We start from the raw sequence: 18,639 nt of genomic DNA on the forward strand, positions 1-18,639 counted from the left end.
TGATGGCTGAGTGACTGTCATTGTTTTTAGAGCACAGCTCATAACATGGGCTAGAATCACTCAGGGCCAGTTAATCAGAAGGCAGAGGTGATAACAGCATCTTTATGATATACAGTTATGTGATAAGATGTAGACGTAATGAGAACTCTTTTCTGCTGGGAAAGATTAAAGACATGAAGTCCTGGCTTAGGAAGAAAAGACTCTTTGTCCTGCTGAAGCAAAGTGACCGGATGTCTTGATTTAAGCGGAACGGGGCCTGATGCCTTAGGACTTGCCCCCCATCTGTGATCTGGGGTTATTTCCTTCTGTTTTCTAGGTTTCTGAGGCACCACTTAAAAGAATCTGAACTCTTCTGAGGCTGGCCTTCCTCCCCTGGGAAGTAGCAGCCCCACTCAGAGACCGGGGCTGGGCCATCCCAAGCACAGAGAGGAGGCCAGGGGAAGCGTGCCCTGACCTGCTTTCTTAGCACCCATTTTGGGGGGATGTGGCATCAGCAACTTGACAAGACCAGCATCTGTGATCCAGAAGCAGCTCCCCGCTGGTCCCCTTCCATGGAAGCTGCTCTGGGTTTCCTCCTGCAAGGATCCATCAGATGGGCCCATCAACCGTGTCAGAGGAATAGGAAGAAAAATCCAGGGGTTTGGAGCTGTTCTAAGTTGGTGGCCATGGTGGGAGTGGGGAGAAGTCGGGAGTGGGAAATTGGGGAACCTGCCAGTGACTAACCAGCCATCTGGCCTGGAGCAAAGTGGTTTTCCTTCTCTGTGTCTGTTTTCTTCTTCTGTGACTTTAGAAAAGTGAATGGAAGACCACCGCTTTGTCCCCAAAGGCAAGGTCTGTATCCATTACGGTTGACATTGAATCTCCAGCACCTTGCATGGTGCCTGGGGCACGGCAGGACCTCCGTAAAAGCTGCTGAATGAAGTAATGAATATCTGCGGGAATGCAACAACCTCTAAAGGTCCCCTTTGGCTCTCAATTCTGTGATTCTTGCCAGATTTTTTTTTTTTAATCGCTCAGCCTGCAAAATTTGCGCTGAGCCCAACCCCTCATAACTTGGTCACTGCGCAATGAGTGACGGGATCTGCCTAAATGCTTGAACCTCTGTGGGGATTCCCAAAGAACACCAAGAAACACACAGCCAAAAGGAGAGAGGGATCACATTTAACAACCTCTAATTTTTCGGTCCCGGGGGACTGTGGCACGCTCTAGATCCGGAGACCGAACACATGACCTGAAAGTCACTTTTGTCAAATACCAGATTTTTGCCTTTGAATAGGTTGCTTGATCCCTCTGAGACCCAGTTTACTCATCTGTAAAGTTGGATAACGTTGTAATTATTACACAGACTCACACACGTAAACTCACGCACTCACGCCGGGTTGCCTTCGTGATTAAATGAGAAAATATTCGTGACCAGACTTCGTAACAAAAGAGATGCAATCACGTGCCAGGCTTCACGATCATATAAGGCCAGTGGTTATCTTCAAAACTGGTCTAAGTGAACAGAACATAAAAAGCAATTACTGATGTAACTCTCCCAATGCTGCCACTATAGAACTTTTGAACATCAAACAAATCTTCTGGAATAACGTCTTAATGTTTTGACTATACGCATCGAGGAGCATGTGGATTCAATTTCACTACATACATACACTAGCGTTGCAGAAGAACATCCTGGGGAAGAAATGTGAGATTTGGGAGAACCCGAAGCTATAAAAAAAAAAAAAAAAAAAAAAAAAACCACGATAATTCAAAAGAAAGGAAAACTAGTATTTCATGAGTGCGTGGTATTGGCCAGATGCTTTCTGTACATCATCTCCCTTAATCCTCACAAAACCCCATGGAATGTGGACTGCTGCCCCTCGTTTATAGATAAGACAACAGGAGTTCAGAGAGGGGGAGTTATTTACAGGAAGTCACGAAGTGTGCCAAAGCTGAGACTTGACCCTGAGTCTGACTCAGGCTAACGCTGCTTGCCACGTTCTCCTCTGCCCTGCCCTGCTTCGCAAGAGAGTGGAGTCATTACCGCCCCCTCTGCACATAAAAAGTCACCTTCCCTCAGAAAAATGTGGATGTCCCCCCCCAGGGGCTCTGTGGACCTCAAAAGCTCTGGACGTTGATATGTTTTCTTAGCCCCTATTGAGAATAATCCATAAAATGGTCCCGCTCTGAGAATTAACGTCAATGACCACCGTGCTAATGCTAAGGCAGAAACGCATTGCCAAGTGCATTTGCTTATTTAGTAAATATTTATATGTCTCAGGCACTCGGCCACATCCCAGCCAGGCTCGTGAAAACACCATATTTGGGAGCTTTCCATTGGAGCAGAGACTCTTTGATAAACAGTGTGGAAATGACCATGAAATTAGCTAGGACTTCTTGGCTTTCCTGGAAGAATCTGGCTAACTCTCCCCTTCCATTTCCAGGGCGGCACTAGCTTGCTGTCTTCTCATGAGAACAACAGAGTCTGCTGCTTTCTCCGCACTTGGCCGAGTCTTTCCAGCAAGACAGGATGAGACACCTGTCAAGGCAGTGACCCGCACAAGCATTCCGTCAGGCCTGAGGAAGAGCTGGCCGGCGCACACGGGAACGGCCACCTGACACCTTAGGTCTGCAACCAGAGCTGGACATACAATCTGCACAGCTGTCAGGAGGAAGAAGGGAACAGATACTCCATGCGATATGTGCCTCCTGTCCCGGTGGTCTTTTCACATCTTCCTGCACAGAAAAGAGGAGAGGGGGCTTGTTGAAGGTCAAGGCCAGGGGACATGGTTTCGGTTGAGGGGCACTCCTGAGGCTATTCTATCCTCTGTCAGGAGATGCTGTCTCACACACACAAGCCTGAGAGATGCTTAGTTACAAGAACTCGCTCTTAAACAGACCAAAGAGAAGTTTCCAAGCTCATAGGTGACTTAAAAAAGAAAAAATAGCTCCCAGGGTAAGATTTCTCAATGTGGACATTTCCCGATGTCGCTCAGCATAACCGCTTAAGAAAATAATTTCTATTTGCATGACATTTTATAGTCTATCAAGTACTTTCATTTTCATTACCCTCATATAACCATTTGCACAACTCTTGAGGCAAAAATGGTTATTGTTGCTGTTGTTATTCTCGTCTTAATCGTGTGAAAACCAGCTCAAGAGGAAGTTAAGATAGCTGCCAATGCCCGACTTTGTCATTAACGTTGGAACTCGAACGCACGTTTTCTGGCCAAAAATCCTACGATCTTTCTCAGGATTTCTCTTGGGATTTCTGTCATCGCTTGGCCAACAGTCTCTTGCGATAGGAATTACATCTCCTGAAAATGTGTTACAGAACCCAGTATCTAAACAAAATGCAAACTTTATGGATGGTTTTAATATGGAGCCTGCAGTGAACACTTCCGCAAAATAATTGAATAGACGACGTTAAACAATATGAAAGACAACCGTGTCCATTTCTGCGATCACATTTTCGTTACCTGTGCCCATCGTTGTCATCATCACGAATGCACATTTCGCTTGTGCTCCCGATACGAATGTACGTGTGCCATTTTTATTGGCCCACACGATCCTCCATTATACTCGTGCACCACAATTTACCAACCCATTTCTCCATTTGGGGCTTCCAAGATAGTTTTCCTTTAAAACGGAGTTATGAGCTCCTCCCCCTGCATGTACCTGGCTGTGCCTCTTCTGACAAGCTCAGTTAGCCGGACAGGTAAAATTCTTGTTTGTACCTGAGCTACTTATTAAAAATTAAAGCTTTTCAGGGTGGCTGGGTGGCTCAGTCAGTTAAGCGTCTAACTCTGGCTTTCAGCTCAGGTCATGATCTCATGGTTTGTGGGTTCGAGCCCCATGTCAGGCTCTGTGCTGACAGCTCAGAGCCTGGAGCCTGCTTCAGAGTCTGTGTCTCCTCTCTTTCTGCCCCCCCCCCCACTCTCTCTCTCTCTCTTTTCTGTGTCTCTCTCTCTCAACTAAAATAAAAAAAATTTTTTTTTCATAAAAGTCATGTACCAAAATGCTTTTTTGACATTCAAGGCCCAGTATTCAGAAAGGTGAGATTCTGCTGTGAAATATGGTAGGAAGCTCTGGGGTCTTTCAGTACAGATGTAAGAGTACACTCATTCAAAGGCCTGTGCTCATCACTTTGCAGCATGAGGCTGGGAAACCACTGTAGTTGGATTTCCCAAAGGCAGAGCTACCCTTGGTGGTTGCACGGACAGGCGAAGCCAGAGGGCTAGGCTCTTTCACGGTGATTACTCTCCTGGGCTGGCTTGATGTGCAACAGTGGTATTAGGATTTTATAAAGAAAAACCTTTGGGTTTTGGAATCCAGCGGACCTGGATCTGAATCCCATCTCAGCATGATCTTGTATAGGTGAGCTAACTGCTCAGTTACTCCTGGATCTGCTTCTTTTTCTCCTAGTTTATCAAAATGTATTAGTCGTGGGGCGCCTGGGTAGATCAGTCAGTTGAGCGTCTGACTTTGGCTCAGGTCACGATCTCGCCGTCCATGAGTTCGAGCCCTGTGTCGGGCTCCGTGCTGACAGCTCAGAGCCTGGAGCCTGCTTCGGATTCTGTGTCTCTCTCTCTCCCTGCCTCTCCACGCCAACCCCTCCCCCCCCCCCAACTCTCTGTCTCTCTCTCTCTCAAAAATGAATAAACCTTAAAAAAAATAAAAAATAAAATTAGTCCTGTGGCTCATTTGGTCAGCGCTCTACTTCAACAAAACGTATCCCAATAAACTGTTTATGGTTGATGGCTGGTTGATGCTTTACCCTTTGCAGTATAGCATCTGAGTTCTAGGAACAGCCTTAATGCCTTCAACTTGGAACTTCCAAAATGGTGATCCCAGGTTTGGGGCACGCCATCAGTAGAGGTCTTGGTGGGGGAGCTCCAACCCTCCCTTCCCGTCTCTACCCACAGCATTCCCTGCTCTTTTAGCCAAGCTCTGCCCCAGCTTGCATTCAAAAAGATTGGGGCACCTGGGTGGCGCAGTCGGTTAAGCGTCCGACTTCAGCCAGGTCACGATCTCGCGGTCCGGGAGTTCGAGCCCCACGTCGGGCTCTGGGCTGACGGCTCAGAGCCTGGAGCCTGTTTCCGATTCTGTGCCTCCCTCTCTCTCTGCCCCTCCCCTGTTCATGCTCTGTCTCTCTCTGTCCCAAAAATAAATAAACGTTGAAAAAAAAAATTAAAAAAAAAAAAAAAGAAGGAAAAAGTCCCACTTCTGTGGAAGTCAGAATTCTACATTGCAGGACCCCATCCCAGGACTCCTTGCCCAATGTGTGAGTATGATGAGCTACCACTCCCATGATTAGATTATGTTGTTATGACACATTTGACCCTTAGAGAGATTATCCAGGTGGCCCTTAAGGGCAGAGTGCTTTCTCTGGCTGATGGCAGAAGAGGACTGATGGAGAGATTCCAAGCAGAAGGAGAATTGGATATGCATCTTCACTGCTTTGAAGATGGAGAGAGACTAATGCTTATTGAGATGAGCAAGGCATTTCCCTCCCACACCCCCAGGAGGCATAACAATCTACTCCCATTTCATACACAAGGCAAGAGAATTCAGTACAGATTAAGAATTTTCCCAAACTCAGTATGTGTGACTGAGCTTCAAAAACCCGGCTTCTCTTACACCTAAATGAGAAAAAGATAACCAGCTTATTAAAACCCTCTGTAAAAAGCCAAACAGGCAGGTCACAGAAACAAAAATAGAAACGGACCCCGAAAAAGATGCTCAATCTCATTCAAAATTAAATACATGCAAATTACCTGAAATACTGTCTACTTATCTATTCACATAAATTTTGAAGTTTAACAGGTCACGATCTTGGGGTTGTGGGATCAAGCCCCACATCGGGCTCTGTGCTGAGTGTGGAGCATGCCTAAGATTCTCTCTCTCCCTCTGCCTCTCTCTCTCTCTCTAAAAAAAAAAAAAAAAAATTAAAAGCTTAATAATACCAAGTATTAGGGAGGGTAAAACATAGATACTGTCTTATATTATTGACAGAAATGTAATTTGGAGTATCCTTTTAGGAGATCAATATAGCAAAATTTATCAGAATTTGAAATATACATAGCCTTTGACTCAGGAATCTCTCAGCTAGGAATTGGCCTCACGAAAGTATGCCAGTGTGTCTGTACAAGGATGGTCACTACAGCATTCGTTGTAATAACAAAAACAGTAACAACATCTTAAATGTACAAGAAGACATATAATAAATTATGATTCAGCCCCACAACAGAACATGTACACAACAGAAAGAATGAGATTAAGGTCAGCCTACATGGTCAAGGATCCAAAATAACCAATAAATCTTCCTGGGGCACCTGGGTGGCTCAGTCGGTGAAGCATCCAACTCTTGATTTCGGCTCAGGTCATGATCTCAAGGTTGATGGGTTCCAGCCCCGCCTCGGGCTCTGCACTGACAGCAAGGAGCCCGCTTGGGACTCTCTTTCTCCCTTTCTCTCTGCCCCTTCCCCACTCGTGCTCTCTTGCTTGCTCACTCTCCCCCTGTCTCTCTCAAAATAAATAAACATTTTTTTTAAAATAAGGCAGAAATCTTCAATGAGAGAAGCAAGATGCCCACCAACATATCATATGGTATCATTTGTGCACATCGTTTTTAAACAGTATACATTAGATGAAAATATTTGACTTAAAATTCTTTAGAAGGATCAACAAGAAATCGTTAAGAGCTATTGCTCTTTGGAGAGAAACTCCAGAAAATAAGGATGGGAGTAGAGGAGTTTTGACCTTCCTTAAAATAAAGTACTTAAATATGCACGTATATGTATTATTTAAAACGTGTACGTTATCTTTAAGCATATTTACATAAGTGAATGCATGGATGTGGGTGTTTAGTTAGATAATTAATGAATATGGCTTGGGAAAGAATAAACTATGCACAACTCAAAGTCCGTTTCGCAGCAGCTTCTTGTTCCGTAGGATAAGGAAGACGCAAAACCAGGGTGGGTGTTTGGAAAAATTCTGTGGAGCTGCTTTGTGCTGGGTAATCGGCACAAGGGATGGTGCCATTTAAATTCCCTTGTCACTGCTTTCGCTGTTTCTTTGTTTGTTTGGTTTTTGGTTTTGGGGGGTTTTTTTTAAGTCATTTTCTTAGTGGTTGCCCCAGAGAGTACAACTCACATTTCAATGTATGACAACCCGGCTCAGATTAATACCAACCTAATTTCAATAGCATACCAAAACTTTACACCTGGGTAGCCCTTGCCCCTCTTCCCTCATCTGTGCCATCATTATCATGCAAATTAGATCTTCATACTTTGCACGCCCATAAATACAGATTTATAAGTATGGCTTTATGCAGTTGTCTCTTAAATCAGGTAAGAGAGGAAAAAGGACTTACAAACAAAAGTGTATTTGCAGTATCTCTTATATTTACCTTGGTGGTTGCCTTTCCAGGGCTTTTTGTCTTCGTGTGGACTGAGTTACTATCTACTGTTCTTTTATTCCAGCCTGATGGACTCCCTCTCATATTTTATAGGGAACATCTGCTAGTAACAAATTCTCTCTGTTTTTGTTTATCTGGGAATGTCTTGATTTCTTCTTCATTTTTGTGACGGATAGTTTTACTGGATATAGAATTCTTGGCTGACAGTGTTTTGCTCTCAGCACTTCAAATATGTCATCCACTTAATTGTTCCCACCACCACCTCCCCCCCCGCCAAATGATAATTATGTGACAGCTCTTTATCTCAAGTAACTCTTGTAGTTATGAGCTACTTCTGTCTTGGTGCTTTGAAGATTCTCTCTTGTATTTTGCTTTTAACTGTATTAATATGCTATGTCCAGGTGTGGCTTTCTGAGTGTATACTAATTGGACTTCATTGAGCTTCTTGGATATTAATGTTTTGCATCCAAATTAGGGAGTTTTCAGTCATTATTCCCTCAAATATTCTCTTCCCTCTGACCGCCCCCCCCCCACCCTGTCCTTCTGAGACTTCTAGTATGCTTTTGATGATCCATTTGGTGGTTTTCATCAAGTCTCTTAGGCTCTGTCCATTTTCTTCATTCTTTTTTCCTTCTGCTCTTCAGACTCTTAGCAATTGTACTTTTCAACTCCAGAGTTTTTATTTGGTTCTTTCTTACAATTTCTATCTCTTTGTTAATAATGTCTATTTGGTGAGACATTATTCTCACAGTTTCCTTTAGCTCTTTGTGTCTAGTTAAAAGAGTTGACCTAAAGTGTTTGTCTAATAAGTCCAATGTATGGGCTTCCTTGGGGATAGTTTCTATTGATTGCTTTTTTTCCTTTCTATAGGTCATATTTCATGTTTTTTTACTTGTCTTGCAGTTTTTGGTTGAAATTATATGTAATATAATGCTTGTATTATATTTAAATATAATGCTCAGAACATCAATTTCTCCCCCATCCCCAGAATTTTCATTGTTGCTGTTCATTGCTATTGTTGTTTTTTAGTGACTTTCCCGAACTAATTCTATAGTTTTTGTTGTGTGTGGCCTCGCATGTCCTTGCTAGTTAGCTCTGTAGTCAGCTAATGATTAGAAAGAGATTTCTTTAAGTGCCTAGCACCCATAAGTCTTCCGTTCTTTGCCAGGAGCTCTGTGTGCCTCAGTCAGACAGTTTACACCTTTGCCTTATCCTTCACTTCCCACTTGCACAGAGCCACAAAGTCAGTCAAAGATGAGACTTTATGGTCCTATCAAGTCTTTCCTGGGAATGTGCAGGTCTCTGGGCGGTCCTACAACCTTTCGCCTGCACATGGCCTTTTGTAGTCCCAGGAATACCCTGGAGCTTTTCAAATTTCCATATGGACATTGCACTCTTTAGATTTACCTTTTAAGCTCTTTGGTTAACCTTTTATTAGTCCCAACTGTTATCCAGTGCCTCAGGTAGCTGAGATGTTCAACAATTGCCCCTCATTGTTTTTGACAAACACCCCTGGGGAAAAGGCTGTTCACACTCGGAAAGCTCCTTGGCAGGTCACATAAAGACAGCCGTGAGAATGGCGTCTTCCAGGGAACAAGCAGATGGGTCAAATAACGACAGTACTCTGGAAACAGGACTTTGAAGGAACTCCAACCCCATTCTGGCCCCTTTAGTGGCTGCCAGACTGCTGGTTTTTACCATAATCACAGGCTATCTGTTTTCAAGACAACTATGGAGCCAGGGCAGGGTACCTGGGGAAAGGTGGTAGGAACAGTGCAAGTCAAAACATCATAAAACTCACTGTTCTTACGGAGATTCAGCTATTTTTCTTGAACACTCTGGGTTGCCGCAAACCTTTGGTTCATTTCCAGAGTTCTGAAAAAGTTGATTCTTAACTATTTTTGCCAATGTTTCCATTGCTTTTACGGCAGAAAGACTTTTCAGAGGTCCTTACTGCACCATTTGCACTGATGTCACCCTATTTTATTTAATTGTGATTAATTTAGGTTTAAATAGCCACACGGGATTAGTGGCTACTGTATTGGATGGCACAAGTCTATAAAATACAAGGTGCAGGGCGCCTGGGTGGCTCAGTCGGTTAAGCGGCCGACTTCAGCTCAGGTCATGATCTTGCGGTCCGTGAGTTCGAGCCCCACGTCAGGCTCTGTGCTGACAGCTCAGAGGCTGGAGCCTGCTTTGGATTCTGTGTCTCCCTCTCTCTCTGACCCTCCCCCGTTCATGCTCTGTCTCTCTCTGTCTCAAAAATAAATAAACGTTAAAAAAAAAAAAAATACAATGTGAAATCAGTCAATTGGAAGTCAACTCAACTCTTGAGTTGTATATGCAAATACAATAAACTTAAAATCAGAAAAACAAAATGGATCACTTGCTTTAAATGAAAAAAATTTATAACGTATAGAAAACCTTTTAAAACTTTTCAGAAATATAATAAGAAATACAGATATCTTTCCATATATATTTATGATGTGAAATGGGACCACCAAAAGAAGCCAGTCCTAAGGGCTCCCATGTCCTCATCAATAGCACCGGTGTCAATTGATCTATAGATATTATTTTTTAAATAGACACTAGACTATTTCCCATATTTAATTATTTAGCCAACATGCAGCTTTCTAAGCTAAATGTAGTATAAACACAACAACAACAATATCAATAGTTACAGTTATTGAGGAACTACGTTGTGGTTTTTTTTTTTAGTTTTTATTTTATTTTAGAGAGAGAGAGTGAGCAGGGGAGAAAGGAAGAGGGAGAAAGAGAGAGACAGAGAGAGAGAGAGAGAGAGAGAGAATCTTAAGCAGGCTCCACACTCAGGGCAGAGCCCAATGTAGGGCTTAATCCCATGATGCCAGGATCATGACCTGAGCCAAAATCAAGAGTCTGATGCTCAACTGACTGACCCACCCACATGCCCCTACTTTGTGTTTTTCAAACTCTGTTCTTTGATCTTCCCAAGGGCCCAATGAGGTCAAGGGTCATATCTCCACTTTGCCCAGAGAAGACTTAAAGGAGTGCAGCAGCTCGCATAAGACCACATGACAGTGTATAGAGTCGGGCCAACATCCGAGGCATGCCTAGGCCCATCCTCTTAACTTAGAAAGAGATATGCCCATATTTTGAATCATTTCTGCTTCTCCTGGAGTGTTTCACTTTAAAGCCACTTTGCTTACTTTGAGCGTATCTCTGCCTTGCCCTCTGAGACCATACCCAAAGGGCACGGAGCCTGTCGGCCAGAGAGCAGCAAATGTGTCTCTCCAAACACATGGACCTTTGTTTCCTGAAAACATTGGCAGAATGGAACATAGCAGAACTATTTACACGTCTTGTATTTTCCTCGCCTGGAAAACACGACTCCCCTGCTCTGATAACTCTATCAGTAGGTTAGGTGGGAACGCTGCAGTTTGGGCACTAAAAGCCCCATGTCCCATGAAGCCTTGTTCCCAGGCTGACATGACAGTTGGTCGCCCTATCTGCAAGTAACGTGAGGAAATAGCAGAAGACACCCTGAATTCAGCTGGAAATAAAGAAGTATCAGTCTTCACTAGGCTTTCGGTTACAGACTGTTACACTTTGACCCCCCCGTTTTGCTGAAGGAAAATCCTCTTTTGCTAACCCTCTTTTATCTGGCAGTGCTTGGGGCCAAAACTTCAGGGTCTTGTCTCGGGAGCTGGAATGATAGCCACGACCAGCCCCTGGAAAGGAGAGTTCTTCCATTTCTCCACAAGTGAACAACACGTGCATGAAGCCCTCAGTGCGGACAGCATTGGCATTCCTTCTGCGTGACTTGGGATCCCACCCCAGGTGTAGACAGACATCTGTTTCACCCTGGGAGTGTCACCACTTAGTGTGGTAATTGACCAGCTAAACGCTGCCTTGCGCTTGGATGTCTATATGGTTGATCGTCGGGGAGGCTTCCTCGATTTTGTGTACGGAAAGCCAAGTGTCAGCACTTTAAAAAAAAAAAACAAAAACCAGATTAAAGTGTCAGAGCCACCAGCCATCTAAATGTTTGGCACTGTGCTGACAAAATCTGTAGATGTTTTCACTGAGACCCCCAATGCCATTCTCTCCCTCTTCCTTTATCTGGTTAATTAATTCATGTCTCCTTTAGATTCTGCCTGAAGCTTTGCTTCTGAGAAGATTTCCTGGGCCTGCCATCACTCACCGCACACACTCACATGGCAACAGGCCCTCCCCTTTTACAGCATTTTCACATCACGTCGCAATTACTAAGCTTGTGGGGGACAAGGTCATGTCTGCCCTGTTCATAGGTCCGCCCAGCATTCGGTACAGTCCTGGCACATCACGGATGCACATAAAATAGCTCTGGAATGAATGGTGGGTGCCCTTGACCTGAAACCTACAAGTACCCGTTGTGTTAAGCTTTTCAAGAAACCAAATACCATCTTTAGTCTTACTGGGATGTTGGTCTCTGTGCTTCTGGGGGAAGAAGTGAATAATTGGGGGAAATTCACTGGGGGAAAGTGAATAATTAGCATGATCCAAGTTGACTCTCACAAGAACACTGTCAAGTAGGCAGGCCACATATTATCATCTCTGTTTTATAGATGAAAGAATTGAGCGCCAAAATGGGAAGAAAGTGGAGGCAAGGACAGCTTCCACCTGCCTTCAGGAGTTGGGTGTCAGGAAGCCAAGCAAAACGGAGAGCGGCTGAATTAAATGGATGCTGGAGCCTCGTTTTTTTTCTAGTTCAATAAATTGAAAATAGAGAGTTTTGGTTTCAAACTAATACATTGGGGCTTACGGTTAGAGATTTTTGTTCTCCTAGTTGTTTGGATTTTTAAAATATTTATTTTTGAGAGAGAGAGAGCACAAGTGGGTATGGGAGAGGGGCAGAGAGAGAGGGAGAGAGAATCTCAAGCAGGCTCCGAGTTGTCAGCACAAAGCCCAACGTGGGGCTCGAACCCATGAACCATGAGATCATGACCTGAGCCAAAGTCAGACGCTCAACCTACTGAGCCACCCAAGGCGCCCCGGGTTCTTTTGAATAACATTGGTTCCACTCCTGGTTGAGTAAATGATGAATATTTGATTTCAGCAAAGTGTTCAGTTAATTAGCGCAGCTCACTCCGGATATCAGTTCACAACTCTCTCCACCTCTAGCCCCGGAGAGACTCGGCAATTCCCTGGCCAGCTTGCCACGCCACACCACGCAGGCTGGAGCACCCCAGAGTGTCAGCACGCACATGCACCCTTCTGGCCAGCAGCGGGCAACACAGAGATCTTTGCGCAAACCCAGCGGAGGCTGCCACGGGCTCCCAGACTTCCCCGATGCCAGCTGGTGGCACATGGTGCCAAGCAGCGCTTCCAGAAAGGTAAACTAAAGCTGGGTGAGTAGGAGTCAGAAGCTTGTCCTAAGGTATCCAGTACGTTAGACAATCCAGGAAAAAGTTGGCTTACTATTCCAGATTTCAACCTGCCAAACCAGCTCTGGCCCAAGACCACCAGAGCTCCCTTTCCATCATCTTTTAAGAGGCAAGGACATAAGTAATGATATGCTGACATAGAGAAACACCATTCTTGTAAAACCCTAGGGCACCTTCTTCCCCGGGGAGCCTTCCCTGCCACCAAGGCGAAGCTCAGGGTCCTTTCTCCATGATTCCATGCCCCTGAGCACAAAGAGCAGGCACTTGGCTCTCGATTCTGTAAATTGCACGTTGCCATATTGGCCTCCCCAACCAGACTGAGCATCTCGGGAGAAACAGATTTGCCTTGGTTACCTTTCTATCCCAGCAGCCCTTAGCACAGAACCTTATGCATACCCTGCATTCAATGACCTGTGTTTACATACTTCCTACATATACATGTGCTGCTCTCGATAAACATTTATTGAACTCAACCCAAGATGGCTATTTCCAGGACAGAGAATGTGGTGTTTTTAGGGACCTAACAGTCAAACGATTTAAAATCGAATCTTCCCCCCATCACTTAATCAGGGAGTCTGTCTTTATACTTCTTTGGCTTTTTTTTAAGTCGTTCTTCCTTTTTTTTGTTGTTTGTTGTTTTGTTTTGGTTTGGTGTTCTTAGTACTAATCACGTCATTGCCCTGCATCCAGGGGTCAGGCATTGTATGATGTGCGTTTGATGGACACATGTTGATTAATACAGCTACATTCGGAACTGACGTACCCTGTCTGACGTCACTGGTACAGAGAAGCCAAATGACAGGGCCTCGAATACCCGTGGCTTATGTGGGACCTCCCTATTTTATTTCCACCTCCCAAGGAAAGAGTTCCAGTTGTAACGGAAGTGCATGAATTCAAAAGGCCACTGCCATGCATACTCATTCAGACCTGGGTACGGGTGTCCCCGGGAGCATCAGCTGGACGCGGGGGACGTGGGGAGCTGTGTGCCGTCTTCTACCTGGGCATAGCTTTCCCTGCTCACAGCACTTCTAGGTAAAACCACTAGCCAAGATAGAGCTCCAATATCGGCCAGCTTCATTCTGATGCCACCATTATCCAGGTATATACCAGGCACTATACCCAGGGCCATAGAGCTACAAACGTGAAATAAAATGTGGATCCTCCCCTACGTGCCTCCAGGGCAAGCTTGCATAAAGGGAATTGTTGAAATCACCGGAATGACAGGAGGATACATTTTTTTTAAAAGAGAGAGAGAGAGGGGGGCGCCTGGGTGGCTCAGTCGGTTAAGTGTCCGACTTCGGCTCAGGTCACGGTCTCACGTTTTGTGAGTTCAAGCCCCGTGTCAGTTTCTGTTTTGTCAGCTCAGAGCCTGGCGCCTGCTTCGGATTCTGTGTCTCCCTCTCTCGCTGCCCCTCCTCCAGTCACACTCTGTCTCTTTCTCTCTCAAAAATAAATAAATATTTTTTTTAAATGTTATAAAAAAAAAGAGACAGAATCTGAAGCAGGCTCAGGCTCCGAGCTGTCAGCACAGAGCCCGAAGCGGAGCTCGAACTCACAAACCGTGAGATCATAATCTGAACCGAAGTCAGATGTTTAACTGACTGAGCCACCCAGGCGCCCCTTTTTAATTGTACTTTTAAATTTTTTTTCCAATATGAAATTTATTGTCACATTGGTTCCAATACAACACCCAGTGCTCATCCCAACAGGTGCCCTCCTCAATGCCCATCACCCACCATCCCCTGCCTCCCACCCCCCCTCAACCCTCAGTTTGTTCTCAGTTTTTAAGAGTCTCTTATGTTTTGGCTCCCTCCCTCTCTAACCTCTTTTTTTTTCCTTCCCCTCCCCCACGGTCTTCTGTTAAGTTTCTCAGGATCCACATAAGAGTGAAACCACATGGTATCTGTCTTTCTCTGTCTGACTTATTTCATTTAGCATCACACTCTCCAGTTCCATCCACATTGCTACAAAAGGCCAGATTTCATTCTTTCTCATTGCCACGTAGTACTCCATTGTGTATATAAACCACAATTTCTGTATCCATTCATCAGTTGACGGACATTTAGGCTCTTTCCATAATTTAGCTATTGTTGAAAGTGCTGATAAACATTGGGGAACCAGTGCCCCTATGCATCAGCACTCCTGTATCCCTTGGGTAAATTCCTAGCAGTGCTATTGCTGGGTCATAGGGTAGGTCTATTTTTAATTTTTTGAGGAACCTCCATGCTGTTTTCCAGAGCGGCCGCACCAGTTTGCATTCCCACCAACAGTGCAAGAGGGTTCCCGTTTCTCCACATCCTCTCCAGCATCTATAGTCTCCTGATTTGTTCATTTTGGCCACTCTGGCGTGAGGTGATATCTGAGGGTGGTTTTGATTCGTATTTCCTTGATGAGGAGCGACGTTGAGCATCTTTTCACGTGCCTGTTGGCCATCTGGATGTCTTCTTTAGAGAAGTGTCTAATTCATGTTTTCTGCTGAGCCTGCTTCAGATTCTGTGTCTCCCTCTCTCTCTGCCCTTCTCCCGCTCCCGCTCTCTCTCTGTCTCTCAAAAATAAACATTTTTTTAAAATTTTAAAAAATACAATTAAAAAGTACATTTTAGGGACACCTGGGGGTCTCGGTCGGTTGAGCATCCGACTCTTGATTTCGGCTCAGGTCACGATCTCGGGGTTGTGGAGTCGAGCCCTACGTTGGACTCTAATGAGCACGAAGCCGGCTTGGGATTCTCTCTCTGTCTCTCCCTCTGACCCTATCTTGCTTGCGCTCTTCCTCTCTCTCTTAAAACAAAAACAAAACAAGCACATTTTATCCCCCAAAGTGGTAAACGGGTGCAGCTCACAGACGCCCCCCTCTGCTCGACCCCAGCCTGACTGCCAGGCCCCAGCTCGGCTGTGAGCCGGCCAGCCAGCCGGAGCAGAGAGAAGCAAGGAGGGACACACACGTACACCCTCTCAAGAGTGACTGGCAGCGTGGGGGCTGTCCCCCCAGTGCCTTCAGCTCCACGGTGCCGTCTGCCCCTCCAGGTGGCACCAGGGTAGTTCTGAGGCGTGACCGTCCTTGGCTCAGGTGTGGGATCCTGTCCACCACAGGCTGTGTGGGGCCCTGTGCACCAGACCTGGGGTCCGACACCTACTGCGGGAAAAAACCCTACATTCTTATTTTCACGAGCCTCTAACTGTGATTTCGCACTTTCTTCCGTTATGAACACGGGCCCCAGATTAGCTTCCTGGGGCTGCTGTAACTATGGACCCCAGGCGGGTGGCTGAAAACAACAGAAAGGTGTTGTCTCACAGCTCTGGAGGCTGGAAGTCTGAGACGAAGGTGTGGGCAGGGGATGGTTCCTTCAGGGGGCTGTGAGGGGGACTCTCCTCCGGGCCCTTCTCCTGGCTTCCCATGGTTCTTGGCCATCTTGGCCTTCCTTGGCCCGTAGATGCAGCACGCCGTCTCTGCCTACACCCTCACATGGTGTTTTCCCTGTGCGTGTCTGTTTCCAAATACCCCCTTCTCTAAAATTAAAAAAAAAATTTTTTTTAATTAAAAATTTAAAAATTAAAAATTAAAAAAGGAGACAAAAAGGCAGACAAGGGCAAGTACTGGAGAAAGACATGTGCACAAAGGGGAGAAGGAGGAAGAAACATCTGAGAAGGAGCAACAAGAAAGATGGGAGAGGGGCGTCTGGGTGGCTCCGTCGGTTGAGCCTCCGACTTCGGCTCAGGTCATGATCTTATGCTTCGTGAGTTCGAGACCCACGTCAGGCTCGCTGCTGTCGGCATGGAGCTTGCTTGGGATCCTCTCCCTCTCTCTCCCTGCCCCTCCTCCACCTGCGCGTGCTCTCTCTCTCTCTCTCTCTCTCTCAAAAATAAAATAAACATTAAATTTTAAAAAAGGGAGAGAGAGACGGGAGGAAGAGAACCCTAGGGTCAGGCTTGGCTCATGATACAACAGGCTTCGTACAAGGCTCAAGAACACAAGGGAGACGAGCCAGTGCCCGTCAAGGAGACTGCCAGACTGTGTGAGAAAGAGCGACAGGCCAGCCTGGAAACAGGTGCCAGGACCAGCTCTGGATGTGGACTCACCGAGCGCTGACGTCTTACAGAGGACGGCAAAACCACCCCAGCTTCGGGTGCTTACTCTGAGATTGCTCACCACAATTATGACTAGATTAGTTACTCGGCGAAATAGTTCACCCTACGGTGGCTGAGGCCCAGGTTATACTTGTCAAGTGTCCCACTGAGATCTTTGTGACCCGTGATTCTAAAGGATGAATCCAAACAGACAAAATTCTCTGCACCCCTCAGATGTACGTCCCACACTGTCCCTCTGTGCCCATCCATTCCAGCTGGTTATGTCTACATTGACCAGCCCACCTTCCTCCCCCGGGGTGACTTGTCTCACTACCGAGACCACGGCAGGCCACACTGCTTATTAAGGCCGGTCCATGTCCTAAAGAGCTTGCAATATGCTGTCCTGCCCCTGGTACCTACTCATACCCCACACCTGAAATGCAGCTCTGATCCTTTCTACAACTGAGCTTTCTGCCTAGGTGTGGTAGTCCAATTATTTACAGTAGCCAAGGTACGGAAGCAGCCCAAGTGTCCGACAATAGATTAATGGATCAAGAAGATGCGAGATACATAAGATAGATAGATCAACCAGGCAGACCTTACCTGTAACCCCCATATTCCATATAGAGAGAATAGACCATTACTCTGCCGTAAAAAGAATGAGGTCTTGCCATTTGTGACAACGTGGTGGGACCTAGAGAGCATCATGTTAAGCGAAATAAGTCAGATGCAGAAAGACAAATACCACGTGATTTCACTTATATGTGGAATCCAGAAAATAGAACAAATAAACAAAAGCAGAAATAGACCCGTAACTACAAAAAACAAACTGGTGATTGTCAGAAGACGGGGGGGGGGGGGGGGGGGGGGGGAATGGGCAAAATGGGTGAAGGGGAGTGGGAGATACAGGCTTCCAGTCATGGAGCGAATAAGTCAGGGGAATAAAAGTCACAGCGTGGGGCATATAGTCAGTGGTATTGTCATAGCGTTGTGTGGTGACAGATGGGAGCCACACTTGCGAGCACAGCATAACATACAGAGATGTTCAGTCACTGTGCTGCACCCTCGAAACGAATGTAACATTATGTGTCAGCCATACAATAAAAAAAAAAGGAACATATTCAATATATAATAAAATCGGGGGGGGGGGGTAAGTAGTGAAAGAATGAACGAGACCAATGAACTGTGACAGAAGAGAAACGAGGACAAGAAAAGCTTTGAGGGACAGAAGGGAGAACACGCAGCCTTCATAAAACTTCACCAGATGGCTTTGAACCTTTCATTAGCGACCGCAGATGCTTCGAACCAAGCTTTTGCTCCTTTCTAAACAACAGTCAGGAGGTTTTCAGTGGGACCACCTATCCTGTTTAACCCCGTTCGGTGGAAACAATCAAATGTGCTGCCTGGCGTCTTCCTTCTGGGTCTCAAGAGTTTAAAACACGACATGTGTACTCATACAGGAATTCTTAGTAGCGTTTTCTCCACTTTACATCGTTTAGAATGTAAACATTGAAAGAAAAGCAAAGCTCATTTAAGACCAAATAGCGCTAGCAACGCCGAGAGGCCAGGAGGACCTTGGCGGGGGTTAGAGGCAAGGTCTGCCTGGATGATCTAAGGGTAAAACCATGTCGCACGTGCACTAAATCGAACCTCAGCAGGTCACTTGGCCCTGGGAGGCTCCAGCCAAGAAAACTGTGAATCATTCCAAAGCCCTTCGGTTTCTGGGGCACTCACTGAGCCGGATTCCTGAAGGCAAGCGAACAAAGA

This window comes from Prionailurus bengalensis, chromosome D3 (assembly GCF_016509475.1).
Source record: "Prionailurus bengalensis isolate Pbe53 chromosome D3, Fcat_Pben_1.1_paternal_pri, whole genome shotgun sequence".
NCBI classification, from domain to species: Eukaryota; Metazoa; Chordata; class Mammalia; order Carnivora; family Felidae; genus Prionailurus; species Prionailurus bengalensis.